Genomic DNA, 21,817 nt, shown 5'->3' on the forward strand with positions numbered 1-21,817 from the left:
ACAAATATTAAAACTTTGTTCTCAGATGTGCGTGAAAACAAAGCAGATAAAGTGCCTGGTGTTCAGCACTTATTTGGCACTCGGCGGCGTGTTACGACTGAATGTTTACACTGCCTCATTCTCCCACTCTTCCCCGTTCCACCTTCCCCATTTACTCCCAGATCCTCATGAGAAAAAGCTTGTCGCTCCGGCAACACGTTCACACAGGACGCCATTAGAGACACGACTGCATTGTGAGCTACTTTTGTCTCCTTCCTTATCAAGGGGTGGCAAAAACAGTCCTTTGTCTGCAAAAAGCAGCAAAAGGTTAGAGTCTGAGACAGACGAACACACCAGACAGATAAGCTGCTTACCAAAGTCAAACACCGAGGAGGGATCCGTTGTGTCATATGTGAAATGCCACACACACACACACACACATTCACTGACTCACATATGCATGCCTGCACAAACATATAGCCGAGGACATGCACACTCCTGCCGACGTGGGCGTAGAAAAATAGCCTATGCATCAACACACACACACACACACACACACACACACACACATTGATTGTATCTTGTTTATTCCCTTGTGGTTGCCATCCAGCATGTCCCCAATGTGCACACACATGTATCAGCACACATACACACACACACACAGGATTGGTCACTTGGTAGCTGTCACCATGCAGAGGAGAGTGAATGTTTCTAGTTTCTGAATGCGCTCCTCCAGAGCCACCCGTCAACTACCCTGATTATTTTATAATGAACCTAAATTTAAGCAGCAGAGCAGTCAGCTCTGATCGCTCTTCGGGCCTCGCTAATGCTCTTGGATATTTTTGGCAACATGAAAACCCACAAAACATGGGAAGCTTTTACATTAGCATACTGAGTAATAATTTAAGTCACTATTGGGTTCATTCTATACATAACCGATGCCTGGTCGGGGGATAGTAGTCGAATAAAAGCCCACTGGATCTCCACCTCGCCTGACACAGTATTTATTTTCATTTGAGGTCACTCTGGTCGAGCAGTTGTGCAGCACAGTCTGTGCCAAGGAAACACACATACAGCTAGCTTATAATTTATCAGTTAAACTTGGGTGGTTTTATAGGAATTGCGGTTTTATTTGTCTTCCAGTTGTTTATCTGCCAGTGGCGCCGAACCAGATCAGATAAGACAAAACTGGAGGGTGCGAGCTCCCCTGCATGGGAAGTCTCATACCACTGTAGCTGCTCAGAATCTCAAGTCTTCCAACAAGACTGCCACCAGTTCAATACTGGGCAAAGCACCAAATCTCCAGAGACGCACGTGACTTCTTCCTCTCTTTGCACTCAGCCATTTATCATCCCCAAATATGTGGCCTGGACCCATAGGGGTAACCATAATGGTGGTTGACAGGAGGAGATTGGAAACTGTTGGGGGGACGTCCCCCTGCCCTTCTGGCCTGCTGGGCCTGCTGAGCAACTCAACCCCTCTAGACATCAGGGGGCGAGAGCCTGCCAGGCCCCGCGGACACAGGCTTGCCCTCACCACCCCGGGGTTCTTTCTCCTGATTAGCCCCCGCCTGCTCCGTCGCCCTGCTGAGTAACATGTCTCCTTTCTCCTTTAAGCTGGTGGAGGATACAGCCATGCTCATCTTCCTAAAAACACTGTTTTGTTTGGTGGGATTTCTGCACTGAATTGGTCCGGCCTTGAGATAAAAGGATTAGGCGATTAACATTAAGATGCTTTACACAAGTACTGACAGACGTATCATAATTTCACATCAGGGGACAGGGGGGATGATGGTTGTGGGGGGCTGAGATGTTCTCAAGCAGAAAATGATTTTAAGAGGTAAGTGAGGCATCGTTAACCCCTCAGAGATTGCGCTGAGGAATTATCTACAACAAGCCCCCCCTCCCTCTGAGTCTGGGAATTGAGGTTACATGATACTCGGCCAGCAATTTTCACATAATGATCGTCATGTTCCACTGAGACAGATTTGTACAAAAAAAAGGTACACAGTTATGACTAACTGTCAACACCTACTCTAAATCTAATGAACTCAAACACAGAATATACACCAGAAGACCATTGACTAAATCAAAGTTATTCATTTTCATTTTCTGCGCCTTGAGCTCCTCTTCCTAAAAAAATACAGGTATGTACATTCCCTCAGGGTTTCTCTTTCTATTAACAGTATATCTTTCTGGAAACGAGACAAAAAAAAATCCACCAATGAAATGAATAATGATACACAAACATTCATGACATCTGTTTTTCTTTTGTCTCCTATACATACACAGTGGAAACCCGAGGAGAGAAATCTATCATCAGTTAAGATAATGGAGAAAATCACAGTCCACAGCAAATTTTTCACATCAGCCTGATAGAAATAATAAGCAAGCATTTAAAAGAGGACGGCAGGCAATTAAAACATAATTAAAATAAATGGATAGAAGGAGACAGCCCACATGTCTTAACATGAAATACAAGGCTGTGTGCAACAGCCGGCTGAATGAATGTGAGGCTCCTCTGACAAAGCTTGTGTCTGCCTCACTCAAGCTGGAGAGGCGTCCAGAGAAAGAGAGTGAGAGAAGGGGGGAGTTTGGGAGTTTCTAAGCCGGGAGGGACTAAATGGATGGGAGAGGGAGAGCAGAGGAGGAGAAGAATGGAAGGGGGAGAAAGAAAGGGGCGGTAGGGTCACAGTAGAGGATTGACAGGCTGTGAGTATGGCCTGACCTCCTGGGTTCGCCTCCAAGTTTTCTCCACAGGCTTAGAGAAGACAAAAATAAAGCCCAGGAATGTTAATTTATTTTCAATTGTCAACTCCGAGAAGAGAGAGATAAAGAGTGCATACATACATATCAAGTAAGACTGGAACAAAACTAATGTGCAAGTCCAAGTGTAAGCTGAAAACCTACAAGTGAAATAGAGATGTGGCTCTGTTGAGCTGGATCTTGCCAACACAATGATTCGTCTTCCACTCTTTGAATAACTACTAATTTGGAGAACTTTCTGCCCCGCCCCCATGCCCTACATTCAAGACCAAAAAAAAAAAAGAAAAAAAAAAAAAAGACACACATGTGAGAGGGGAATTTCAAACATCAGAAAATGGTTGATGGGCTAGAAGAGGGAGACCAGGAACTACAGGAACTAAGAAAACACAGCCTCCAGACACTTTTCTTCTGTCCTCGGTACACTCTGATGTTCCCAAGGAACTCTTTTGTCATGACAGTCCTGTCAGGGCTGCGCTTTCAACCCCTGCAGGGACATGATGTCATTTCCTTGGCTCCACCAGTGATGTAGAGAACTTGCCATCAGCTGCCAGAAACAGTGCTGGTCCGACATCGAGCACAGTGTACAGAGTGTGTTTTCTCATTGTAGAGCTGATAAGATATGAGGAGTAGGATGATCAGGTTGAAAACAAAAAACAGAGATGGGCTGACATGGTTTAGAGCTGCACACTGAAATTGTAATTGTAAAATGTCTTGAAAAGAGCTGAGACAATGGATCAATTAGTCAATCGACAGAATCAAATTAAGTCTTTTTATTTTAAAGGAAAAACTACAAAACTTAACTGGTTTCAGCTCAAATGTGAATATTTACAGATTTCTCCTATGATAGTAAAAAAAAAAGTTTTGGGCTTTTGTTGCAAAAAACAAGACATTTGAATGTATAAACTTGGGGTTTGGGAAATTGTGATTGACATTTTTAAACTATTTCTGGACATTTTACAGACCAAGTGATTTATCCAGAACTGGTTTAAGAGTAGTTTTAAGAGTAACACAATATCTCCCTTGTAAAGGAGATCATGTATCTCAAGAGACTTCATAGTTAAATAAAATAAAAATAAAAAACAAACTTTTTTATACTTTTTTAACTTTTTTTGACGGAGGATTACGTAGCAACAAAACTAGACTAAGAAGTGACATTAAATGATGTTGCTTTACTCCAGTTTGCATGTGTGTTGCATGGTCGGTTTGGATGTTTTGGGGATTGCGTGTTCTCACGCTGATTTTTTTTTTTTTTTTTTTTTAGAAAATTTAGCTTTTGATTTGTTCATATGAGTCAGCGTGGGCAACTTATTTCATCATAATTACTGCTGGGGTTCGGTGTCCTTAAATAAATATTTCAACAGGTGTTTATTAAGATGGTTAATATTTCTCCCAGAACTTCTTACAAGATCTTTTTGTTTTAAGTCTGGGTCAGAACAAGTTCCTGTAACATTTAAATAAACTCTAAATCAAGGCACTTAAACTGCAGCTTTTATGTCTTGTTTTCTTCTGGATAAATGGCTCTAGATTAAAAGAAGACATCAGAAAATGCTTTTAAAGTTAAAGATGTTCTCCAAAAAGCCCAAACAGAAACCCCTCTGAAAGGTGTAATTCTTTACTATTTTATTGAGAGTGCACAACAGTTGGTGTGTTCAGCGGCTCTTGGCCAAATGATTGAGGGAGTAGATAAGATAGAGTGCCAGCGGGCAGATGGACATAGTGAAACAGAGAGGGGTGAGCAAAGAAGCTAAGAAGCTTAGCAAAGTAAAGAGAACAAAGAAGACCCAGGATGAACAACCAGGTTAGTGTCAAGCAAAATGAAGAGAGGGCAGTGTGTAGTCTTCAAAAGAGCTATGCAGCCCAGCAGACTCTTGGAAAAGGGGTAAAAGTCGATGTTTTTGTCAAGGTTTGTAGTTGAAATCGGCTGCCAACTAAATAATGAAACTCACCATTACTGTCTAAGTCTGCTTCACCTGTCAAGAGAAATACTAACTTTAGGACTGCATCTAACAATCATTCATTTAGCAGCAAAATATCAAAACATATTCCCAGAGCTCATGGTGATCAACAGAAAATTAATCAGCAACTATTTTAACACTCAAATAATCTTTTTAGTTATTTTTTAAGCAAAAATGTCAAATATTTGCCGGTTGCCGCTTCTCAAATGTGTGGATTTGAAGCAATTTCTTTGTTGATCAGACAAAACAAGACATTTGAGGAAGTTGAGCTCTAAGAAATAAAAACTGGCATTTTTCACTATTTTCTGATATTTTATAGACATTAATTGATTAGTTGAGAAAATAATGAGCAGATTAATCTAATAAAAATCTAATAAAAATGCCCAAAACATACAAAAAAAATAGTTTGGTATCATAGAAAATTTACAAAATTAGAACCACTGAATTCTTGTCATTTTTGCTTAAAAATTACTTAAATGAAAATAAAAACTGATTATTTTTCTGCTTGATTAACTGATCAATTGTATCAGCTCTAACTGACTTCATTACAAACACTGTCAATACTGATTGTTACTGGTAATCTTGAAATACTCAAACCAATTGCTTGCTGCAGAAATTTTATATGGTAAAACATCTGTTTTCTGATTCTCCAACTGAACGAAAAAATCAAGAATATGTGCGGAAAATGACTAAAACGCCGTTTTCATTCTCTAATACTCGGCTACAGGACACTCTGAGCTCAGTAGCTGTTTCTGCTTGGCAGTGAAATGAATAGGCTGACCTCAGAGCAGTTGGTTAAGCAGTGGGGTCACCGGAGAGGAGCAGAGAGCAGCTCGACACTGACATGGAAAAGAGAGGTTCTCCTTTCAATCAGTCTCTTCATAAATTTACTGAAAGCCTCACTTCTCGCCTCCTCCACACATAATTCTAGCACTCCCCTGCATGCTCTTTATCCACTGCGCCTCCAGCACACACACAAACACACCCACACACACACTGCTCACCTTCAGCTCTCTCCGACGTTAAATCACATTTTTTATAAGGGAAACTGTGTAAAAAAAAAAAAAACCTTGACAACATCACCTCCACCTAAACTCACAACATGAGCAGCACATACACAACAAATTAATTCACCCCTTCAACAACGTTTCCAGCAGATGATGTGTCGATGTTCACACCTTCTGAGGAAAAATGCATTGACACAATGTAAAATTTTTACACACTATAGCAACATTCAGACCAGACTGTTTTCAGGAAGATGTACGGAAAGTAACTGCTAACACGTAACATGTGTGATGTTAATGAATAACATGCAGGAGATCTGTGTCATCAGACTCCAGTGTTACAGAGCTCCATTCAAACGTTGCCATCACGCCAGAAATGTATTGTAATAATCAAACACAATTCCCACAACTGACATTGACATGTTTAAACAATAATGAAACAACAAAAAGAAATGTTGCATCTGGACCAGAGTGATCTCAGCCAGAAGAGCGTGCAGAGTTCTTTCCTCCCAAAGGAAATGACACATTATTTGCAAACTATCTCAGCGTTATCATTTCGGATGGGAGTACAGCTGAGATTTTATCAGAGGTTATGTCTCCTGGCGCAAGAGGTCCTGGTTTTGGCTGGGTGCTAAAATCCATACAAGTTACTGACATGGCAGATTCACATGGGACCAAAATTGACAGACGTGCTCCATTTTCGATTACATTTTCCCACCTTCCCCCCTGTGCGAGTAATCCCATCCAAATGGGGCTCATGACAAAGTGGCACAATAACAAAGTGACACGTTTGTTGCCAAAAGTGAAAAGAAGCAAGTTGTCACTAAGAAATATATGCAAATAGAACAAACACCATTAAATCCTTGAGGGGAGCAAGTAGTTAACGGAGCAACCGAAAAACAAATTTTAAATTGTGTACGGGGGCAGAAATTTGGTTTCAGATGTGTGTGTGTGTGTGTGTGTGTGTGTGTGTGTGTGTGTGTGTGTGTGTGCAAGGAACATGAAGTCAGCCTTTTCTAGCCTTGAGTTTACCTGCAGTCTTCCTCTAAGGCTGCAGGAACAACCTCCACCAATCAGAGGGTAGTATGTAGCCGGAGAGGCGAAATCCAGGACAAATAAATTCCACAAAGCCTCTCTTCTGTCATCTGGATTTTAGCAGCTGGACAGTCAAAGGTTGGTGAGTAAATCAAGCTGCAACTATAAAAATGGAGTGGACGAAAACTAGATTTTGAAAGGTGAGATAACTCCACATCCCCAATAGAAATGACGCCCTTGATTATATGTCTATATTGCCACCAAGCACAAGTCACACTAACTCATTATTCCATTCAATCATCACTGAATAGTCTCTAAAGGCTGTCCTCACTCAAGTTAGCTTTGGATAAAACTCATGTAACATGCACTCAACTCACATCTGCCAATAATACAAGCATCTCCATCTCCCTCCTTGAGTTTCAGCCACACAGCTATTATGTCACCAGTGGAGATGTCACGCGTCAAATAGGGAGACTTCATTTTCTGTCAGTGCAACATGAACTGTTAACCAGACATTTTACATCATTTAAACAAGCTGCTGTGTCTCTCCTGACATCCTGATTTTCACGTCATGCTCACTGCATTTTCCTATCGATTTTAGAAGCTATTTAAAGTTCTATGTCTCCTTTCAGCTAGAAACAATTAAATGCAGCGAATGTGTAGCCACAACGACAACTTCACGGCTCGCTACACATACAGTTATACATTCGTTCTTCTGGTTTCATCACGTTCCTGGAGTGGATTCACTGTAAAGTTAAAAGTTTGTTCAACTTGAGGCACATTTTTGTCTAAAAACCCAATATGCTTCACATTGCCTATGCATGGTCAGCACATGTGCTGCATTTTAACTGCGGACTGTATGTGTGGTCTCTATTCACTCAGTGTCTTCAGTGACTGACATGCATTAATTCGCCTTAATTCAGGGTTATAATGTGTTCTCATATGCACATTCATGGTCATGGAAATGTTACTAAAGTGTGACACACAGATCTCAGTCACAGAAGCACAAAACTGTTGATAAAAATATTTTTCTGTCATTGAAATAAACAGCACCACAAACTACAACTTCTCAAATGACCATAAAACAGTTTCAACAAAAACTGAACATTGTAACCTTCATGAAGTTAGGATTTGTTGCAAGGCTGATGTATTAGACTATATTCATTTTAGCTAGGTGTGCCTACTAAACTAGTAACTCTGTGCTTGTTACGATATGATAATGTATGCAAACTGCATATAAAATAATCTAGAACTAAATTAAATGCTTTCAGGTACCAGCTTCTCAACAGTGAGGATTTGCTGTTTTTCTCTGTTTCATATCATTACAAATTGAACATGTTTGGGTTTGGGACTGTGGAGCGGACAAAACAAGTGTATTTGAAGAAGTCACCATGGGCTGTGGGACAATGTGAGTGGCATTTTTCATCATTTACTGACATTTTAAAGGCCAAGCGATGAATCGATTAATTAAGATCATAATCTTTAGATTAACATTAATGAAAATAATTGTTACCGCAGCCTTTGCTAAAATCAATTAGGGCTGCAACTAACGATTATTTTTATTATTGATTAATCTGTCCATTATGTTCTTAATGAATTGATAGGTTGGTTGGACTACATAATGTCAAAAATGGTGAAAAATGCTAATCACTGTTTCCCTAAGATCAAATGTCCTGTTTTGTTCCAACCAACAGTCAATTAGGCTGGGCATTGTTTAAAAAATGATGATACCAGTACCAATACCAGTACCCTTTAAGTGATACTGATACCAGTAGAGTACTTCATTCAATACCTTTTTTTCTACTTCATTTGATATCCATCATGTGAATGGAAGCATTCAGTTGCATAAAATGCCAAAACTCCTCCCCATCCATGATTTTTACACATTTGTGTAAAAATCACAAATGTGTAAAAATCACAAATGTGTAAAAATCTAACCCCAGGATTCCACCGGGCATGTGTACGCCGCGTTCCGGCTCCGATGCGGTTTTGCTCCATCCCCTGCACAGCGCACTATTCCACCGGGAGCGTGTCAGAGGTGGAGCGTCTCTTCTCTTTGGGGAAGCCTTCCCCCATTTAAAGTCAGTTGCACTCCTACTACAGTAATTAGGCTACCGTGATTACTGCAGTAGCAGGGCAACTAAACTGCTCAATTTTGTTAACTTGCTCAGCTTTCGTTGATTTGGTCATTTTCTTTGATTTTTGTGCTTCTACTATTGTTCAGTAGGCTACATAGTTAAATGGTTTCTTTATTCATCTGTTTTAATTGCGTTTATTGTTGATATACGACCAGGAGTCTGCCTTCCTGCCCAGCTCGATCTGCTCTGTGCTGCTTGACGCGGCCTCCGTAAAAAATAGACAAGGCACCTATCTTTAGCGTAGCGTAGCGGAGAGCCACTTCTGGGATGCTTCTGGGACGCTTCTGAAACGCGCTGCGCCGCGCCCAGTGGAATTGGATACAATGACTAGAGTGACCGCGATCAGCTCCGGCAGCCGCGTCAGAGCCGAAACACGGCGCACGTGCGCCTGGTGGAATTTAGGGGTAAGTGTCACCACAGACTGTATGGGTTATAGCTGCTGCAGTAGTGGGCCAAACACACGTCGCATTAAATCGAAGAACACTTGTGGTGATTGGCTGCGAAAAAAAAAGGATCAAACGCAGGTATCGTTTGACTGACCACTCGGTACTGGGTTATTTTGGTCAATACCTTAAATGTATTGAGTACCGATACTCAACCCTATCAGTCCACAACCCAAAGATATTCTGTCATAGAAGACAAAAGAAACCAGAAAATTTTCACATTCAAGAAAGTGGAACCAGAGAATTTTAGCATTTAAAAAACCTACTCAAAATGATTAATCAACTAATCGTTGCAGCCATAAAATTAATATTTAGCTTTTTCCAATATTGTTATATATATTATGATACAGTAACTGTAAGTAAAAGTACATATAAAATGATCAATTGGCTGTTAAATTCTATTATTATGTCTTACATCAAGCAAAACTCTTCACACAACTCATATTGTTAGTTTTTAATTAGAACCTTACTTAATTATACAATTCTGTATGATATGAACTTATCATGATAGAATTAAAGTTGATAATTAACTGTTAATAATCTCAAACACCTTTAAAGGGATGTATTGAATACAAAAGCCCTGAATATTAATGAGGGAGAGCTACAGTGCAGGGGGTGAAGATGTAAATCATTTAAAACATATAAATATCAGGATCCTAACAACAGGTAGGACTATCTACAAGTCCTTAAGTGTGTAATTTTCTTGAAGAACTAAAGTCTATGGTTGTGTGAGAGCTGGAGGAGGTGAAAATAGACTCTGTGCTCTGCAGGATTTCCCATGCTGTTAAATGATGTTTAGGTCTGGTGATTGAGGAAACCATTCCAGGTACTGGATTTAATTCATGAAACCGCTGCATTGTGGGGTGCAGCTACAGTAATGCTGTGAAATTACCTCATATACCTTGACCATTACACAACTGTGAGGAGTAATCGTCAGTCCTAATGAGTCCCACGAGATGGCTGCCAATACTATTATGGACCCACCACCATGTTTAACATTCAACAGCAGACATCTTCTGGCTTTCCCTGCTGTTAAACCCTCCAGAGTGCAGGAAAAAGTGAGAAGTGATCAATACCATTTTATTTTTTCAGTTTCTCTGTCTTTAGATTCTCAGATCAGGTAACCTGCTGCATGTCTGAGATTTGGTCTTAAATAAAAGTGTTTTCTAAAGGGCAGCTCCACCATCAGTACCTGCCTTGTAAAAGTAATGATGTATGTATGTATGTATGTAGCTGAGGATGTTTTACAGTGTAGTTAGTTCAAACATGTTTACCAGCTATCCTCATAGGTGTCTGTGTATAATGCAAGTGAGCTTTGATTCATATTATATGTGCTTTCTTGGAGGTCCTGTTTGACTAGGGCTGGGTATTGAACCACAATACCTCTATTTTTACCAATCTAAATGTTTCCTTTAGCACAAGATATCAAATACCGTAAAGTACTGAAAGTTGCAGTTGGATGCCGATTTGTAATCTTGTTTAGCTATTTCATTTGATTTAAGGCAGAATTCATTCATTAAGTTGTTATAGCAAACTTTTTTACACTCTGGAGTTTATTTGGAGTTGTGTTTCTGGCCACATGAAGAATGTAAGTCCAACATTCACTCTTCTAGTCTTTAAACCTCACGAAACAAATATCTGGCTTTTTAGCTGCCAAATGTTCCACTATTTTCACCAAGTAATTGCTAACTTTAACTGCTTGCCGTTTGGTGCTAAGTGGGTAGTGCACAGTGGGTTTATCAGAGCTTTTTTGGTGAAATCAGCTGCCTGCTGTGACTGTAAACGACAGCGAGACTGAGTAAAAACAGTACTGTTGTGGGCCATAAAACCAAAATGCTCCATGAAGCTGAGGGAAGTGCAGGTTTGAACAACACCAGAATACGCACACACATCCAAACCAAAGAGGGCAAGTGCTCGGCTGGAAATGAGCAAATGTAGAAATAAACAAATAAACAGCTCGCACACTGCAGGACTCCAGTGTCCACTTTATTTATTTAATGCACCAAGCTGATGTTTCGAGCACCGCTGCTCTTAATCAGACTCCAATTGCAGGTTTGGTAATAATATGTGGATTAGTCACAATGAGTGACTCTCTACTCATTACATATAGTCATTTAATCCATTCTTAATATGAAAAATTTTGATTAGGGCAGCTTTAAATCATAATTTTGCCAATTTATGTCTATTTTATTTAGGCAACATTTTTGTTTAGACAGTATTTGTTTTGCAAAAAACCTCAAAATTAAGTAAAATCTGTTTATATTCCTCCATAAATGTAGAAAAAAAAGTGTTGGTACTGATATTCAGCTATCATCTTGACACTAGTTTCAAAAATTCAAAACAGCATCCAGCAATATATTAAACATGTGTTGTCATGATTTTCCAGACTGTTTTTTATTTCTATGGCTGACTACAAATCAGGCAGTTACTTTTTATAACTGTTAGTTTCACCATTTCAGTTGATAAAGTGGTGATTTGTCTCTTTTGAAGCTGGCACACAACTAATAACTTAACTAGATAACGAACTCTAGAGAAGCAACTGAAATGTTGCTACATTTCAATATTTAAAAGAAGAGCCAGAGAGAAAATTAAGCATGCCTGGCAACATGTTAGAAAATAAATAATTTATGGATATTTGAATCAGGAAAATTACATTAAATTCATAGATGTGCTCCATTTTGGGCTGCAATAATCACAAAAAAATCACAGACTCTGATTTGTATTTTAACTGTATTTTGCTAAAACATAAAAAATGTTCAATAATGCTGAATTAAAACATGTTCATGTGGTGGTTCGTTCAAATCTAATAGCATTTATCAAAGAAGATTATTCTGAATTACTCCTCTAATTAGAAAAAAAACCTTTTGCAGAAATACAGTATTTCACCAAGGCTTAAAATATCAAGCTAATATATTTTGGCCATATTGTCCAACTATTTGGCTGTACTGAGTTGGAAATGAGCCATGAACTTAATATGTGCACAAGCACTGTAGGCCTGGACAGGTTTCATGCTTGTTTTCAATTCAAAGTCTTTTTTTTTTTCTCTGTATTGGTTTCTATTAATTTGTCCACCCACTCTGTCTGTTCCTCTGGAAACCGAGACACAGGCATCAATCTGCAGCACCTCCAGTGGGAAATAGGAACCGGTCGGACCTGTTTTTCTTGTCTCTGTGTACATAATTACGTTTTTTGTTCTCTTCCTGTCTTCACTTACACAGTCTCAAGTTATTATTTTAGAGTTACGACCCCTGATTCAGCTGTAAACTACTTCATTTTCATTTCGAAACCAGTGGACATTTACCAGTAGGCCTAAAATGTCTCTTCCTTCATTGCAGTTAAACTCACCCCTAGAAGAACAGCTGAAAACACACTTTTCTTAAGGACTCATTACAGATGCAACCTGAGCTTTAACAAGTCATGAGTGGACAGAAATACAACAAAATTACACAACACAGCCTCTAAACAACTAGATAAGTTGCCCAATAGAAGAGTACAGTCTTGGAATGCAACACTGGCCAGACTTTATGTCTTAAATATACCAAATCTTTGACATTTTGACAAAAGACAGACTGCTTTCAGGGCCAAATGTTGCAATTTTTGGCTTAAAAATATCTACATCTCTAGATAAATGTTAAAATTAAACCAAAAATGTAGCTTAAATGACAACACTGCTGAATTTCTGCATGCCAAATTTGCGCTTTACCAGTATTTCCATGAGTTTGTTCTGCTCTCTCCATTGTAATGCAAACTGGAGGGCCATGGGAGTGCATAGAGAATGAATTGGAACAATGATGAAAGTACGTGCTATAAGAATCAGGACAGCTGTCGGAGTGTGTGGGCATACTTTTACCGGTTAAAAACTGATTTTACAGAAATGTACTTTTATGTGTGAGTTTAAACAGTTATTCTGTGCCTGCAACACATTACACTGTTTGCCATTCAGGGTCAAAGCAGCAGCTCAAACCTCTCTTTCACTATTTTATAACAGATTGAACTATGTGGTTGCTTTACACACACAAAAGTTCATAAATACTGTTTATGCTACCTTGGACCAAGGATATAAGAATACAAAAGGCTTCATGTCAGAAAATATTTATTCAATTTTGAAATTCTTGAGCAACATATGTGCCTTATTCAACCAAACCCTGGACTTGGACTGTGAATGCTTTGTATCACCCGGACAGTTAACCGTCTCTACAAACTTCAAATGTTCAGTCAAAGTCTAAAAAATGACTTGTTTAGTCCTTCACCTGACAGCTTCACATGACATCACACACTAAGCATCCGGTGTTAATAAAAGTCTCTAACTTGAAACATTTGTTCCTACAGAATACAAAAAAAAGCAGAGGCAGAGCTCTGTGTGTACTCCCATATAAACCAACAAATATAAGCAGAAACTACACAACCACCATACCACTTCTCCATGCTTCAAAAACAGAGAAAAGGCTTCTGTAGATGCATTGCTTTTCTCTGCTGCCAAGTCTCGCTTGTGCTGTGGCTTAGCCCAACAGTAGTGTAAAGGATGCATGCTTCTTTTATTTTATTTTCAGCCCCCTGTCTCCGTTTTTTTTTTTTTTTTTCTCCTCCAGTACATCATTCCTTTGGGTGTTTGTGTGGTGTCCCTTAGTTACCGGATAAGAGACCCAGCAGCTCAGAGAGTTAAAAGCCTGCCCTGTCCCACTCATACGAACAAGACCATCAATAATTCACCCTCATCGGGAAGCATTATCTAACAGCCTTATAAAAATTTGAAGATTGTGGGTGACAACACGGAACCATGAAGAAAGTGCTCCGTAAGAGGACACTCCAGGTGGCAGCAACGTTGGCAACAGATATGTTCAAGTGGAGTCTGCACTGCTGTGTCAGCTGGCCCTGTGAGGCTGATTTAACCATTACACATAAAAGACAGACGCCTCGCTGAATTAAAGGATAGTCAACAAGAAGATGCATCCCCTCTCGTCACCACCAGCCTTGCCTGTGTGTGTGTAGATGTGTGTGTGTGTGTGTGTGAGCGCTGCACAGAGGTGGAAGCATTTGCTCGGCTGTATTAACGCCTAGGCTCATTCTCATTGACAGTGAAATCCCTCTAAGCCTAGATCAATTACATTCAGCTCTGCTGTAATTAAAATGTCCTAACAAAGGTCTTAGGAGCACAGGACAGAAACCTACCTATTGAAAATAAGCTCAGTCCAATCTATAGCACTATCTCCAAGAAAATAGTTCTAGATTAGATTCAGGCTTTCTTTGGTGATAAACACAATCAAAAAGCATCCATGCAGGGCCGCCGGGCTCAAAATAAGTCTATTTTATCCCTTAATAAGGTCAACAGAAACCAAGATATGATTTAAGATAAGGTGCAAAGTAAATGAGTTCATATGAAACACAATTATGCTGCAATATTTTTAATAATAATTAATCCATATGACAAAAAAAAAAACCTGTGCTTGTGTTTTGTAGCCCTAACTACTAAGAAAAATAATTATTTGTTCTCTTAGTACATCTGATGCTTGACTATGCTCTGCTGAGAAATGACAGAATGCTCATGAGTCTCCTAATTAAAACTCAGCAGTGGAGTGATTAGCAATCACAACTCCGCTCTTCAAATATCAAGATCTGATTTGCTTGGCTGATCAACAACAAGCTTCCTTCTCTCACTGCAACTCCCAGAGCCTGCAGTCTCTCTCTCTCTCTCTCTCTCTCTCTCTCTATGTCTCTCTGTATTAAGGAGGCTTTTGAAATGGAGGAAATCAGTACAACTCCACAAGAAAGGGGCTCAGCTGAATTTTGAATTCTATACTACCTTTTTTTTTGCCAGGATGCAATACCTTATTGTTTTTTAAAGTTTACTGCCAGCAATCATAAAACAGATTACACACCAGCTGAAGAATGTGTAAATTTTTCCGGTTTTATACTATAATTTATCATATGCTGAAACCTAAGTATAAAACACTACCTATGGCAGCCACTAAAATTAAACTTGAAAGCTGTTTCCTCGTTGCGTCGAGGAGGGACTATTCCACAGACACAGAGAGAGCAAGATGGCTGACTGCACTGACACATTGTGAAAGCACGCCTTGCCATCCTAGGTAATAGATTCTCTTTGCTGTGTGACTCCCACAGCTTCTCATCTTCGGTGTCAACGCCTGCCAATCAGAGCAGAGGGAAGGGCTTTGACAATATCTCCTCACCTTGAAACCACATTGGCTTCATCACAAGACACCAAGTGACACCAAGTAGGCATCAAATAGCCATTAGACACGGCAGACAAAGAAGTGACAGACTACAGGTGATCCTGCGCCTCTGAAATCTGTTTTATTTTCCCCCGACAGCTATCTCTCAAACTTGCATTCAGAAGTATCCTCTCTATACACGTAGAAACAACAACAACAACAAATGCCAGCAATACTGTGGGAGGTGACATTTAAACGACGGACAGAAAGTGCACCGCATGACAGCACTAAATGTGGAAGGGTTTTATGATCATGTGAGAGCACGTGCAATGTAAAACCATGTTTAAAACTGAGGTAAGTGGAAGAACTTCCAAAAAAATTTAATTTAGCCACTCAATAGACTGAATTACAGATTTTTTTCAGGAAACAAATGTGCCTGTGCTGAACATGTGAAAGCATTTAAGAGAATAATTCAAGCTGTCTGTGACATGAAGAGGCCCTGCAGATTACTCATTTGGAAAATAAAAAGTGTGTGTGTGTGTGTGTGTGTGCGTGTACCTGTTCCAATTTCTTTTCTTTTCAATGCAAAATGAGAAATAACAATGTTACACCACATCAGTCCAGTGATTTACATTTTTATATGATTCATGAATACCATGAAGAGGAACACAGAGACAGTTTTCTGCAGTGAAGCATGGCCTGAACCTCAATTTCTAGAGATAATTATATGATACTATTTAGGAATTTGAGGAAGAAAAGAAAAAAGCATTTCCCCAGCTGAAGAAAGATGACCTGTCAGATGCACCTAATACTGACACAAAGCCTTCAGCCTTTAATCTGCACACTTCCTGTGCCCTATACTGTGACAGAACCAAATAAAGCACACTATCTTTGTATCCCCATGAGACAGTGCAGTGTCCTCATATGCTAATGTCAGCCAGTGCTGGAAGAAGAAGCTCCGAGGGCGGCCCAGACAACTCACAGGTCAGTGCTAATCTTCTGATAGATGGAGCCTAAAGACCCGGGACACATCCATCACACACCGCCGACGGCTCCCCGACTGGGTGAGATCTGCACACACCAAAGGGTTAACACACACACACGCATACACACGCACACACACACACAAACACTCCAAGAGACCTCTGATGATCCATCACTCAAACACCAGCCTCCTTTAAGCGCAGCGTCCTTTAACAACACCGAGGGGGCAGCTTTCTTAGCGGAGGACTGCATCAGGGTGCTTGGCGGTGAGTGCGTATAGAGCCAGCGTGACTGCTTGACCTAAGCTCCAAGCCTCTGTTGATCATTAAACATCCATTTTAAAGCAGTGGGGGAAAGTTAACTGTCATTTTAAAAGCAGGAGGTGGTAGTATATAGGAGAGAATTTTCCTCCTCCCCTCAGATGTACGTTCTCTGCGAAAGGAGCGAGACCGTATATCCATCCATCGAGTTAACTACCCTAACACATAATCATTCGTTCCAGTCATCTGTCGCTTTATTTTTGAGGCAAGCCACAAAAGGGTTGTGATGGGCTTCTGCAGTTAAATGAGAAACTCACCCCACAGTACTTTGTTAAACAAACAAAATGCTCCTTTGCTTTTGCTTTTTTTTTTTTTTTTTTTTTTTGAAGCCAATTCTGTGGTGTATTTTGCTTTCTCTACTGGCTAACAGGCCGAAATGTGAACAACAAGAGCACACTCGCACTCCACCGCAGCTTCCATGTTGTGTCATAGTGGAAAAGAAAAAAAATCTAAGGAGGAAGGGTGGGTGGTTCTTCACAGCATCACCGGTAAAATGCCAGGTTTGGCGTCAGCCCCTCAGAATCAGAGACTACTTTCCTGAATCTAGAACATCCTGCAGCAACACTCACCAAGGAAGAAATCCATCTTTAGAAGAGAGAAGTGACGCCAATTTCTCCACCGATGGCAGCCTCCACGGAGCAGAATGCATGCACCTCTCCTCTTCAGCGGCTTTTTAATAATTGGAAAACCGGGCACACCGCAGCATGGTTTCCACTCGACTCTCACTTTTTTCTTGACTTGACAATCTCACTACGCCTGCTATTGCTATCTCTCCTGCCCCATCCACCTACACGCATATACAATGAAGACAGCCCTGTTCTCCGAGCTTTGTCAAGGGTCATTGTAACACATGAAATCACTAACAAGAGTAGAAGTAGATGAGGCGAACTGATGCACTGATGTCAGTACAACAGGAGGGAAAAAAAAGACCATTCATCATGAAATGCACCCAACATCACAAATTGATGATGTCTAACCAATGTAAGGAGTATCCCACGGTCGATTTCTCCTCTAAGACCGATGTAATCAAAACTGTCTTATTCATCACTCCCTCTTTTTACTCTCTCTGTCCATTTGTATGTCCAACTTTTTCACAGCAAGCGTGTCAGAGGAATTGAACAAGACAGCTGTCAAACCCGCCCGCCGTGAGTGAAGATGGCAGGTGAAGTTCTCTCTCCCTCTCTTTCTCTTTTTTCTTTTTGCTCTCTGGGTTCAAAACGGAAACCTGCCCTCCCCGCTCTTGCCTCTCCCCAAGTTTTGTGATGCTATTTCGTGCGAACAAAGGAAGGAGCGAGCTTTCTTCTCTATAGCAGGTTGGGGAGCAGTTGGCTCACGTTATTACCCAGGAGCAGGATGACCATGAAGGGGCCACCGACCCCTACTGTGCTCCCAATGGCATTTACATTCCCCTGTCTCTGTGTAATAATATCTCACATGCTGTACTTTCTTTCACTATTAACCTATGCCGGTCCTATTCTCAAAGTAAGGGCACGGACAAACGCCTTTTCCTTTTGTTTTTCTTTGTGCTCGGTGCAAATGTGCATGAGTGTTTATTTTCTATCTGTTAAACTTGTCAGAAAAATTGCAGAGAACTTAAAGTCATGTATCACAAGACAGGAGAAGAGGGGGAAAAAAAGAAGAAGAAATCCATCAAAATGAACAGTGTCTTGCTGCATTCTTTCACTGAAAAACAACAGCTGCACAGAATGGGAAATAAATATTATCTCTGCGACAGGAAAACAATCAGACACCGCTAGGTACTCAGGGTCTCACACAAAGCTCGAATGCTCAGTGTCTTTATATCTACACATACTGAATGTGGAATTAAACCATTTATTTTGTAAGGAAGCAGCGGCAAACAAATTCATTTTAGGCCTTTTAGATGTACACTGCCGTGGCCAAAACTGATTTTCGTCAACTTATTTATGCATATTTTTTACTCTATCACTCTCTCTCTCTCTCTCTCTCTCTCTCTCCCTCTCTCTCTCTCTCTCCTTGAAAATAAAAAGCAGACCTTTGTTGATGTTTTATGCTCGCACTGAGAAATGCTGGGGAAATGTTTTAACAGACGAAATCTTTTTAAAACATGACCACGTCTCTGAGAGGAGTCCAAGATTTCCGCTAAATACATGGCTTTTGGTGTTATATTATGGCCAACAAATTCTCTCAGTCCACACTGAATCTGTTTCCAACACAAACACTTACAAAGACACACACACACACACACAGACACACACAACCGACTGCAGTGTCCAGCATTCCTGTCAGTAGCCTCCACCAGCAGCAGCAGCAGCAACACTCTATCAGAACAAAACTGCTTAGAGGAAAGGGGGGCTGGTAGCTCAAGTTCTCCCTATTGAAATGCAGACACTTTGATATGGAAATTGGCAGTTACAAAAACCCGCTAGAATTCACACTAGCATGCATTGAAACCATTTGCGCAATGTGAGATGAGATGGCACTTCCTCCCAAGACAACACAGACAAATGGACCAAACAAGCACGTCTGGGTTGGGTGAGAGAGATGGAGTGGACGTAGAGAAGGGTGTGTATGTGTGTGTATGTGTGTGTGTGTGTGTGTTTCTGTGTGTATGTGGGGGTGGTGGTGGTGGGGGGGCAAGCAACAGAACATTTGTCCCCACTCCCCCTCCCCTCCACTCCCTGTTTGAATTCCTAACATCCACTATCCCAGCATTCATTTCAAGAAATAAGACTTGCAAGATTTCCAAAGTAGAACATCTGCATTGAACATCAGTGCTGGTCACTCATTGACATGCACCAGCTGTCAACATAAGAACTAAAACAAGCACTTTCCCTCTAAATGCACTTTAATGCACTGAGCTCCTAACTGTTTGTTCTTTTTTTGTTGTTTTTTTCCTCTTGGGATTCATATGTTTATCATTTTTAAGGGAATTTTTAGATATATATTCATCCTTTTTGTTGTTGTTGCCCTGCTGTGGAGTGCTGTGTGTGTGTGTGTGTGTGTGTGTGTGTGTGTGTGTGTGTGTGTGTGTGTGTGTGTGCGTGTGTGTATGAAAGTACACAAAAAAATTACAATAAACTAAATCTTGAATCTTGAATCTTGCTGGCAGGAGGAGGAAATGACCTTTTCATCTTTTCAGGAATCACCGATGGGCACGTCAGTATTAAAACGGCCACATTATCCAACTGGACTTTTTGTCTTAGTCTTCCAGAATAGCTGGCATGAAAGAAAAAACTTATGTGCCACGGTCAAAATATACCAGGACATGTCTGGTGGCATGAAAATTTTCCTCACATTGTGCTTATGGCTTATATAATGTTGAAGTTTTCCGTCTTTAAAACCATGCAGCAGAATGAGTTAGTAAGCTTTCATCACTAAAAAAAACAACTGGAACTGAAAAGTCACCATATTCCCTGCACGAAAAGCTGTTATATAAGTGAATGTCTGGGAAGCTCTCAGTTTCCTAACTTGTCAGTATGGCTTATATAATGTTGCAGCACTATCCTGAATGGCGGTATGGATTATGTGTGAATGTTATTTAACCTTGATACTTCAGTCTTGCTCACCAGGGGGTTTCTGGCTGAAGTCTATGTAGCCATATCTCTAAAAAGCTTCACGTGAGAATGAGATATGGCCTGTAAAAACTCTGTGTATGTGTGTATGTGTGTGTGTGTGAGTGTGTGTCACATCATCACACATGGCTGGCTCAGGTCTGTGAATTATGCATGCTGTGTGAAATGATCTTATTTTATAGCCGCAAAATGGAGAAGTAAATGGAGACAGTAACTGACATCCAACTACTTAGCTCCTGGTGTCCTGGACTGGGTGGAGATGTTTTGTGTGAGCTCCACCATATTATCACGCTGAATAGCTTAGAAATCAACTCCCAACTGGTGTTTACAGGCTTTACATTCATAACAAGGGCTTGTTTTTTTCCCCAAACATCTTAAATAAATAAATAAAAATCACATTTGTAACACCTGAAGACACCTTACCTATAAGCATTTCCCCCCCCCAGATTCATCAGATTTCATCCTTAAGTGGGCTTTTAATTTAAATTACACAGAGATATTTAAACTGAAAGCCACTTCAGCCAAGCAACTTCATATTAATTAAAAGTCTGGAAGCTCCACCGCCACCAAATAACATCATACACTATAGGCTGTGTATTGATTTCACCACAACAGTTTTAAACTGCCAGAGGAGCCCGTGGGCCCGTTTTCTGACATCTGCCTTATCCTATCCTGGGAGTGTAAATAAATGCTATATTGATTCAACGAGGCCTGTAACCCAGCATCTCCCTTGAAAGACTCAAAACATCCGCTGTTAAAAGGCTACTTACGTTGGTGCGCCGTGCCAAAATATGGATCCCGGCGTGGAGTGTGAATTTCGGATCAACAACAGGAGCCCCCCCCCCCCCCCCTTTTCCACCTCCTCTCCGTTTTTCAGAAGAGGCCCCCAGAAACTAAGCAGCGGGTCGCACAAAGACGGCTGGGGCTCGGCTGCATGCTCCACTTTCCTCACAAGGGACGGATGGTGGGGTTTCCTGTGGCAGGTATCTGTTCTTCTTCAAGCCAATACGTCCGGGACCGGACGAATAGCTCCATTGCGAGAGGTCTGTTCAAAAGTAATGATCGTTACTTCCCCCCCTCTCTCTCTCTCTCTGTATGTGTCTCTCTGCCTCTCTCTCTCTCTCTCTCCCTCACTCTCTCTCTCTCTCTGGTGCGTGCACCCAGGCTTCCTCCGACGGGAGCGCTGAGGATAGACTGCATTAAAAAAAAGGAGCACTTCAAGGAGACGAGATGCGCCCCAGTCTCGTTGCAAAAATGAAACTCCCGAGCACGTCTCCGACAATGTCAAGTCTGTGTGAAAGTCTCCAGCGGCCTGGGTCACAGATACAGCCCGAAGAGAGATGATATGACTTCTTTTAGTCTGGCTTTTCGGTGCGCTCCCGGTTGTTCCCTCTGCGCCTCATCCACACGCCGCGCAGACAGTCAGAGCTGCAGCCGGACTGGAGGCAAACGAGGCGAGGAGGAACGGCG

The 21,817-nt window shown here is 40.9% G+C and overlaps 1 protein-coding gene across 2 annotated transcripts in view; it reads right to left on the reverse strand.

The window, feature by feature from the left end:
- The window catches only part of LOC121908560 (adhesion G protein-coupled receptor L2-like), an 87,751-nt gene extending 66,549 nt beyond the window's left edge, over positions 1-21,202 (reverse strand). For both annotated transcript variants that reach the window (XM_042428681.1, XM_042428680.1), the window contains exon 1: positions 21,118-21,202. The gene's annotated coding sequence lies outside the window, so the exon portion shown is untranslated. The remainder of the gene's footprint in view (positions 1-21,117) is intronic.
- Positions 21,203-21,817: the final 615 nt, after the last annotated feature.

This window comes from Thunnus maccoyii, chromosome 12 (genome assembly GCF_910596095.1).
Source record: "Thunnus maccoyii chromosome 12, fThuMac1.1, whole genome shotgun sequence".
In the NCBI taxonomy this organism is placed as follows: Eukaryota; Metazoa; Chordata; class Actinopteri; order Scombriformes; family Scombridae; genus Thunnus; species Thunnus maccoyii.